The 9,917-nt window shown below is 38.1% G+C and overlaps 1 long non-coding RNA gene across 1 annotated transcript; it reads left to right on the top strand.

Annotated features, from left to right (window-relative positions):
• The first annotated feature begins 156 nt into the window (after positions 1-156).
• LOC148672354 (uncharacterized) lies at positions 157-9,674 on the top strand. The gene is made up of 5 exons (XR_015935772.1): positions 157-222; positions 2,457-2,502; positions 3,596-3,859; positions 4,932-4,976; positions 5,707-9,674. It is a non-coding gene; the product is annotated as an uncharacterized LOC148672354 (long non-coding RNA).
• The last annotated feature ends 243 nt before the right edge of the window (positions 9,675-9,917 follow it).

Here is a 9,917-nt window from a genome sequence, read left to right as displayed (position 1 = left end):
ACATCACAGCTGTGGTCCATTGATGTGGTCTAGACAGCTGGATGAGATCGTTGGATCACAAGTACCATGTGAGGAATGGCCTCATCTCTAATGAAACCTTAATTTTATTCTTCATCACACGTAGCTTAGTTAGTGTCTTGTGTCGGTACGTGGCGCTGTGTATTAGCAAACGGTAACCACACGTCTTCACAGGTGATCACAACGCCATTTTATTTCGTGAAGGTAAGGCACCTGAACTTTTCTCCCCTCGATCTTTGTAATTTATCTATCTGTTGGTTTCAATATGTTATCATGATCCGTAAATAACCGAGTCGTGTTTTAATAATGTTTTATTTGTTTAGTTAAAAAAAGTAATATATGCGCTCTGAACACATGTAGTGGAGTAATCACGATCTTTTTCTGTGATCGAAACTGAATTTAAATTTCGGGCCTAGATGCAGTTTTAATTGTGTTCTGTGTCAGAGATTGTTCAAGACCTGTATGCACTGTGCTGGGACGTTCCCCTTTGCCTTGTGATCGGAGGACTGTCATCTGTCGACTGTGGTTTCATTTTAAAATAATAGTAATAAACGTGCGTGTGTTAAAGTGACGCCGGATCTAAATATAAACAAATTGAAATATAACTCACGAGCGAAAATAAAATAACATCACAAAGTACAATGGGCCTCGCCTCTATTTTCACTTCAAGTTAATTTAGGCGCTTAACTTGGGCATTTAGCTGGAACGGAAACAGAATGCTCTCCTTATACGTTGGAAGAAGACTGCAAATAACGAATCGAAGTGCATTACATTTCAGAAGGAACTAAACTCGTAAAAGGTTTATATTCTATAGTTTACCTTGGGGATAAAAATGTAACTTTTCTTCAAAGAGAAGTAGGGAGATTTGTTATGGTTGTTTTTTATGATTTGTAGTGAAGTAGTATAGCTATAAAACAAATACATTTCTAAATTAACACAGTGTAAATATAGTTTTAGCTGTATAATGTGTCATCGCATGTAACTACCTTTGTAACTGAATATTTCTGTTACTGCCGAATTATCATTAAATCACAAATGACGTTTTTCTAGCCCAAAACAATTATGAGAAATTATGTATAATATGCCAAACTCATTTTTTCCAACAATTACAGTCAACACAAAGAAAAATGTTCTTGTGCCTTTTTATAATAAACATCTATTGAATACGTCGTAAATATGCTGTATAAAATTTGCTAAAGCATACGAAAAAGCACTCAGCGTGAACAAATGACCTACCCCTACAGAGCACCACTGATATTTTTCCTTTGTTTGTTTTTATTTGTGCATTTCATCGTTATTGCGGGAAAAGTACGGTATTTCAAGACACAATTGCCCAGATCTTGTCCGGAAATTCCAAGTCCATTAAACCGAGGTTTTACGGTTTAAGCAGCAGGTACCAGACGAGCACGAAAAGCAAATTGACAGTGAGGAGTAAAACGGAGCTCTAGAGGAGACCGCGGTACGCTCACTCACACTTCCAGTCCGCTTCAGGAACTTGCCGCACTACGTTCTCATTACAAGTAACGTAAACACTCCTTCAGTCGAACCTTTTATTGTGGGACCCACGGGAGTTTTTAACATTAAGCCAGACGTTTTTGTAAATCACGTCTGGGCCTAATCGAAAGAGGAAAAGGATGTGTTAGGATTGAGAACCATCTTGAACAGATACTGTAACCGCTGTTACATTAAGTTTTGCGTTCTAAGATATTTTTTTACTTTTGCACATTTTTTTTTCGTTTTTGAATAATAATAATAATTGCTTACACTTATATAGCGCTTTTTCTGGACACTCCACTCAAAGTGCTTTACAGATAATGGGGACTCCCCTCCACCACCACCAATGTGCAGCATCCACCTGGATGATGCGACGGCAGCCATAGTGCGCCGAACGCTCACCACACATCAGTGGGGAAGAGAGCAGAGTAATGTAGCCAATTCATAGAGGGGGATTATTAGGAGGCCATGATTGGTAAGGGCCAATGGGAAATTTGGCCAGGACACCAGGGTACACCCCTACTCTTTTCGAGAAATGCCCTGGGATTTTTAATGACCACAGAGAGTCAGGACCTCGATTTTACATCTCATCCGAAGGATGGCACCTGTTTACAGTATAGTGTCCCAGTCACTATACTGGGGCATTAGGACCTACATGGACTGCAGGGTAAGCGCCCCCTGCTGGCCCCACTAACACCTCTTCCAGAAGCAACCTTAGTTTTTCCCAGGAGGTCTCCCAACCAGGTACTGACCAGGCTCACACCTGCTTAGCTTCAGTGGGCTATGAATGTTGACAATTATTTACAAATGATTTACAAATTATTATAATTTAATTGTGTCCCTCCCAGTGAATTTCCTGGGTCTTGAGGAGTTGACAGCCATAAACCTATTAATGTAGAACTGCTGCTTATTTAAAATAACCCCTTTTTTGTTCTTTATTTTAGGTCTTACAATAAGTTACAAATTGTGACTTTATCACCATGGAAGATGGTGAGTAACAGAAGTTTCCCATTGGAAATGTTTTGTGCTCTTGAAGTAAATGAACATGAACATATATTTGAAAAGTGTGATAAAAATGGTATTTTGTGATTCTCTGTGGTAGTGACTCTGATGTGTTAATGACTCATTATAGCATGAATGCAAGCTCCTCACAGTTATATTAGTTTGCCTCTTTAACTCCTTCTCTCTTCCTGTTTTTCACTTTGACGTGAACTAGCGGTATTTATGCCTCTTGGTCCCCAAGTGTTGACCTGGAGAAAGATACACTTTTCAACATTGTTTTAAGGAAAATCAGTTTCATGCAAATACAGTAAGATTTTAACATGTGTGGGGGCTCAGTGCGAAAACCACCATAAATGATCAAATTCACCTATAGCTAAGTTCACCCTTTACTGACATATAATATACTACAGTATATTGTATGTGTGATTAAAAGTCATAAGTAACCCTCCCTTATGTGATAAAGTACAAGTGCATTGGCTTGAAGTTAATTACTGCTGTTTTATCTTATCAGTGTTATTTTAAAGAAAAACTTATAGTGATCATGTAAAATTGAGCCGATAAAGTTGTCTCCGGCCTGTCATTCCCCATGCTGCTGACAGAACCTGGAGCTTTTGTTACAATATGCATACAAGACCATGTTGAGATGTGGGTGCTAGTTAGTGGGTATTTGGGCAGGGGGCAGGAAGAGGCTCACTCTCTAGCTAGATTTATCTCATGATCCTAGTCTATTTTGGAACCGATTTGAAAGTTGCACATAACCCTTGGCTCAGTTTCATCCCATTTTGCTCTTCTTCCATCCAGCATATCATCGGTCAGACCAAATTGTGAAGCGAACTTGCAAAGATTAAATTTGCAGATGCCGAGACTCTACAGTATACTGTACAGCTGCGTCACGTAATGATTGTGTTATATAACTCTTGCTTAGCAGAGAAATGGGACACCCAAATATCCCCCTGAACCTGGAAAAGGCACCCCAGATTAATCTTAAAGAAGAACACACAATATGTTTTCATGATTTTTGCATATAAATAAGTACATAAATTGTAAGTCCTGCACTCATATTGTATTTTATTGATTTTAGGTACACAGTTTCTGCAGAGCTCCTATAAGACATTTGTTGAAAAAATGAATAATCCTTCTCTGAAGCAATTATTGGACTATCTTTACCAAGAGGATATGCTAACAGAGGCTGAAAGGGATGAAATAGAAGCAAGGGAAACACAGTCGGACAAAAACAGGAATGCTTTTGCTATCATCATTAACAAGGGAAACAAAGTCCATGAAACTGTAATTCAGTACCTGAAAGATAATCATAAACATGAATATGAAGCCATGGCCAAAGCAGGTAATTAAAATCTAAAACAAACCCAACTGATTACACCAAAAAAAGTAAAACAACAACAAAAAAAGCAATGTTTACTGTTCATAGTCAGAAGCAAACATTTTGCATCCTCCTTCCATTTATCTATATATTTTTATTATTCTGTTTGTTTAGTTTGATAAACATTTGTGATTTTTTCCAAATATAAGAAGAGCAACAATTCCTAACCCACACAGAGCCCCATTCTCTATCACCTCCAACCTTCTAACTAGAATGAGCCCTAGAGTAAAACCAGATGCCATTGTAGCCTCATACAATACACCGTTGACTACTTCAGCATTAATACTGAAAGCTAGCATGCAACAGCCCTCACCCCAGCTTAGTGAATTCTGCATATAAAAGTTAAAGTTAGAACAGGATTCGGGAATGCCAGGAGCAAGATGCTGACCGTTCCCAACACAACATGAAACAAATCGCTCTTTATGGCTCAGTTAGAAAAGCTAGCAATTGTTAGAAGCCAAGCTTAGAGTTACCATCCAGAAAAACATTTCCCTATTTACAGGTTTCTTCTTGATTGTCTCATTGTTTCCAGACCTTAAACTTCTAGGCACCTCAGATTTCTAAATATGTCCCACAGACAGCATAAATATGGGACTGTGACATATTATATGATGCTGTCTACAAGAGGTCAGATAGACATCTCACATTATATACTGATAAACACTTTGCCACCCTGTGGACAACCCAGTCGCACATTGCAGATAAGACTTAAGTATAGAAAAAAGAGCCTAGAAGCTCAGACTTGAAAGGGGAGAAGACCATCCTCATTATCACTTTGCATTCAAATGTGATTTTTTTTGCCATTTCGTTCTGTTCAGATCTTAAACTTCATGGAAAAACAGCCTTCAGGTAGGGAAGACTCCACTACTGAAAGTGGATTTTTGTGCTTGCTGGCTTAGAACCCCATTTTAACCTCTGAAAAGTAGCAATAAACAACAAGAGAATGAGGACTCACTGAAGTCTGTGCAATGCCATGGATACTACTATAGGTTATTTATGTTCTTCCAATTGTGTAATATGCTTATTCCCCTGATAGCTGAGAAAAAGAAGATGAGATTTGGACAGATGCAAGCAAGCACAGGTAAGTGTGCCAAGGAACTTTAAACCTTTACTGCATATTATTCAAGGATATTACATTTATTCATTCAATCTGCTTTATGTATATCCCTTACAAAAAACAATTTATACTATTTATATACAACCTACACAATTCAATTTTAAACATCTCCACAGGCTAGTAGTCTTTTTACATTCACTGTTAAACCAGCAGCTACCCATTGATTATTATCATCTTACCCAACAGATCTGTCTGCATTTCAATAACATATAACCTGACCTGTGCTGTTAGAACTTAGGGACTTGGGGCTTGTATAGATTGTAGTTAATAATAGCTGGTGGCAGGTGATTTCATTTTTAGGTTGCCTGCTTCTACCCTCCTATTAGATAATCATCTGGATTGATTTTGATATTTTAACTCTCGAGTCTCACAGTAAATCTTTTTTGATATGCTGAAGTAACACTTTCTGTCTGGAAGCACATACAGTAGGTCTTCTTTGCATGTAAGCATGAACTCTTTAGGGCTATTTTCAGATTAATTTAAAGTCCTGTCTCAAAACTTTCTGCCAGACATTAGGCAAATGCTAAACAAAGTACATTATATGCTTTTAATAAAGGCCTGGATTTACTTTGGGAAGGTCTTATTTGTAAAACCACAACACCTAATTTATATTCCAGTAAAAAACAATTGGTTATGAAATTTACAATTGCTCAGTAGGTTGGCCAAAGTTTAATTCCAGTTCTTCTCTTCAAAGGAAGCCAGTCGGATATAGAGAAATACACAGATGAGCATTTGGAGGAAATAATCAAGAATTTGACGAAGGAAGTGGGAAGTAAAGAAGTAAAACGAATTGAAAATGAAGTGAAAGATAACATTTTAAAAAAAATGTGGGCTTTTCCTCCCAGCACGGTGCACGCGATCTATAAAGATAAAAACATAAACAGTTTCCTGACAAAAGAGGCTTCTGAATGTAGTGGCAAGGCCTTTCCATTGAACAAAGTGATTGGTTGTTTATTTATAAGAAAGGCAAAAGCTAAAACAAATCCTCAGGTGGACACATCAAATAATTCTTCAAATGAAAGTGAATCAATGGAGGACAGTATAGAGGAGAGTTTAACAGAGAGCAGGCAAGAGAACAGCCCAACTGGAGGCAAGTCCATGGGGACTCACTCACAGAGTGATATGCGTGAAACCCTCAGGGACAATAACCCCATAAATAATGATTCAAAAGACAACTGCCTAAATCCACCAGAATCAATTAATTCAGAGGCCAGCAACACAGGCCAGGGAGGTTCATTAGACAGTGGCGTTTCATCCCTGTCACAAAATAATACTTCTAAGGAAGAAATCTGTGACATGGAGACACAGCAGTCCTCTGTCACAGTAGATGATAGTCGTCCTGCCTTCACAGAAGACGTGCCAATATCTGAAGCCTTTGGGAAGGGCCTACCTGCCATTAAAACTCTCCCACAAAGGTCAGAAAAAATGCAAAACAAAAGTGTAAATAAGAATGATGATACATCACTAAGAAAAAGTCAGTTCAGTGGCACAGCAAATCCCATCCCAACTGAAAATGCATCACCAGAAACCTCACGAGAAGTTAGAACTATGGTGAAAAGTGACCCAAAGGATGATGAGCACTCTGACAATCGTGTAAATCAAGCCTCTGCTGATGCAGATGTCGATTCTTCTGTGTGCAAAAAAAACATAAATAATTATTCAAAAGACAACTGCCTAAATCCACCAGAATCAATTGATTTAGATGCCAGCAACAACTTACTCACTTTGACAGGCCAGACAGGTTCATTAGACAGTGGCGTTTCATCCCTGTCACAAAATAATACTTCTAAGGAAGATATCTGTGACATGGAGACACAGCAATCCTCTGTCACAGTAGATGATAGTCGTCCTGCCTTCACAGAAGACGTGCCAATATCTGAAGCCTTTGGGAAGGGCCTACCTGCCATTAAAACTCTCCCACAAAGGTCAGAAAAAATGCAAAACAAAAGTGTAAATAAGAATGATGATACATCACTAAGAAAAAGTCAGTTCAGTGGCACAGCAAATCCCATCCCAACTGAAAATGCATCACCAGAAACCTCACGAGAAGTTAGAACTATGGTGAAAAGTGACCCAAAGGATGATGAGCACTCTGACAATCGTGTAAATCAAGCCTCTGCTGATGCAGATGTCAATTCTTCTGCGTGTAAAGAAAGCAGTCCAAAAAAAAGAAAGTCCAAAACACAGCAAGAGGAAGAGCAAAAATCAGGAAATAGAAATAAAAAGAGACGTAGTGAAAAAATAGACAAATTAAAAACATATTTCAAGGAAACAAATATTGACAAAGGATCTACATTGAAATGTATAAATTACAGAGAACACAATGAGTGCAGACTGCTTAACATGCATGATAGTATAGTTTATTATGATGTTAATAGTAAGCAAGATGTTCTTCTAATAACTGAAACTCCCAAGGAAAAAAGCGATACATCCAAAGATAAAAAAAAGGGATTACCAAACCTTTACGAGTCTCAACTACAGCTTCGTATGGGTATTTTAGGAAACATCATAAGAGCACATGTTCTATTTAGTGGTAATAAAAAGCCTCCGTACAAGCTCAGGTATAAAAAAACCTACTTTTTGGATGTACTAGATACATTCAAAAGCTTTGTTGTTGAGATCCTCATTCCAGTCCTCGCAGTGTACAAACAATCCCAGAAGGAAACAATTTTAAAGGACTTTGAATAAGATTATGTACTGTAACTACTGTATGTCTTATACACTCATGACTTTCATAGAAAATCCAATGTAACTGAGTATAACCTTTGTACAAACGTGTAGAAAACAACAGCATATATACTGTACGCTCCAAACACACAAGGTATAAAAAAGGGTATAAAATTCCCATGCAAATAATTTACAGTACAAGGAATCAAATCGAATACCAAAACAAAATAAGCACTCCTATCTGAGGTAATGACTACATTTTTCCACTAGTCTCTAACTAGCATATTGGACAGCTAAACTGCTCAAAGCAGACAGCTCTAATACCTGGTCTCCACAGAGACTCTTCAAAACTTCCAAACAAAGTATCTTCCCAAAATGTCAGCATTCGGTCAGTTCTTCTCCCTCCGATGACTGGACCACACAAGGCAGTCCATCTTCTGTCCTCTTGACAGCAAACATCATTCTGCTGAGTAAGAAAGCCTCCGTTTCCTGATTTTTAAACAGCCACCTGCCCAGTTGTCTTCCAGCAACTGGTCAGGTGTCTGAGAGCAGCAGCTCATTCCCCCCTCAGAGGTTTCTGGGAAATGTAGTCTCAATATTCTCATTGCACTTGTACTCCTTAATGCGCTCCTGTTTAACATGATACATATAGGTTATCTCCAAAGGAAGAAGTAATAGGTTTATTCCATGCTGTAAAGAGAAGAAAGAAAACGCAACGTTTAGGCTGTGGAGCCTTCTATGCATATTCTGTATCATGATCTTTCTCTTTTAATTTTGTACTTCATCTGCATTGTACAGAATACTGCTCTTGCTGAACTATGTGACTTCAATACTGTTGCGGTGCTGTTGTAAGTCATTGTATCCTGATAATTACTTGTAAATAACCTTGGAGAACAGTACACATCGATGAAGAATAATTATTGAACATGTTAATATTTTACAATTTCTAATTAACATAACAGTAATTAACACATTAAGTAATCAAAAGACAGATTAATTTGATGTTGAAAAGACATTTAATGTATTTTCCCACATTATAATGTTCTAGAAATTTCAAATAAGTTAAGGAGACTTTCACAGCCACTGAAAAAACTTCTGTTTCTTAGGTATTTCTTTTCAATTTGATCAGTAACATTAACTGTAATATAGAGAACTGTGAAAACAACGTTTCAAAGTGATTTACAAATACGTTAAAGCTGGAAAGGTCTTCATTTGAAGGGCTTTAGGTTTCATCTCCGCTATCGATAAGTTTACAAATTTAGAAAAAAGCCACAGCATGCTTTTTTATCATCTTTCATGACTGCTTGTTACTCCAAGCTTTTAGAATCTTAAATATAACCACATTTTTACAAGAAAGGAGTGGTCCTCTCTAAGCCTCTCTAGGACTGGGCAAGGTCCGTGTCTCGCCAGCCTCTGTAGGGGGAGGATCAGTGCAGCCCATTGTCTGTGTTCCTCTGTGTCCCAGTGGAATGAAACAAACTCTACAGCACATCCTAGAGGACTGCCCACTCCACAGAGTCACCGGAGGACTCCACACACTTAGCTCTGCAGGGTCCAGAGCTCTCACTTGGCTCCTAGACTTTGCATTTGCTAAATAAACTGTGAGTAACTTGTTCACTTGTGAACAAACTGTGATCTGCGGTGATTCAAGGTTTTGCAACAAGTTTATGCCTACAGACGTACTACAAAGAGGAAAACAGGTGGTTGGGTAAAGGTTGGGAAGCAGGTGTTTCCTATGCTGCAGCCCTGCTTTGGACATTTGAAGGTTACTTGAGTGTTTGGCTCCGTCAGGGGCCATGTTTAACCCATGAACTAGTCCCCAGATCAGAATATCCCACTAAATTTACCGGAGTCACCAGACCTGTATCACAGAGCACAGACATGGACAGCTAGTGCTAAAGTGGCTTAGAGCATCACTACTATATACTATTACATTGTCTGTTTTGTTCTGCATGTTTTGGTTGTATCAATAAATGATATATTGTTTATTTAGAATCTGTGTGTGAGACTGTAGATTATTATGTTTGATTCCTAACAGTGATCAAAGACCTCTTGCAATTTAATGTTCCAAGTTCTAATTGGTACAGGATGTGAAAACCTTCACACCATTACTCTCCAACAGTACAGGTGTTACAGTAATTTAATATTGATTAATGAAAGGTTGAAATGAAATGAAATGTTAGGCGGGCAGAAGAAAGATACTCGTTACATTCCTCACATCCAATTTAAGTGATAAAA

Source organism: Lepisosteus platostomus, chromosome 4, assembly GCF_059453375.1.
Source record: "Lepisosteus platostomus isolate fLepPlt1 chromosome 4, fLepPlt1.hap1, whole genome shotgun sequence".
Lineage (NCBI taxonomy): Eukaryota > Metazoa > Chordata > Actinopteri > Semionotiformes > Lepisosteidae > Lepisosteus > Lepisosteus platostomus.
Note: the sequence above shows the minus strand (reverse complement) of the source record. Positions and strands in the feature narration are given on the sequence as shown.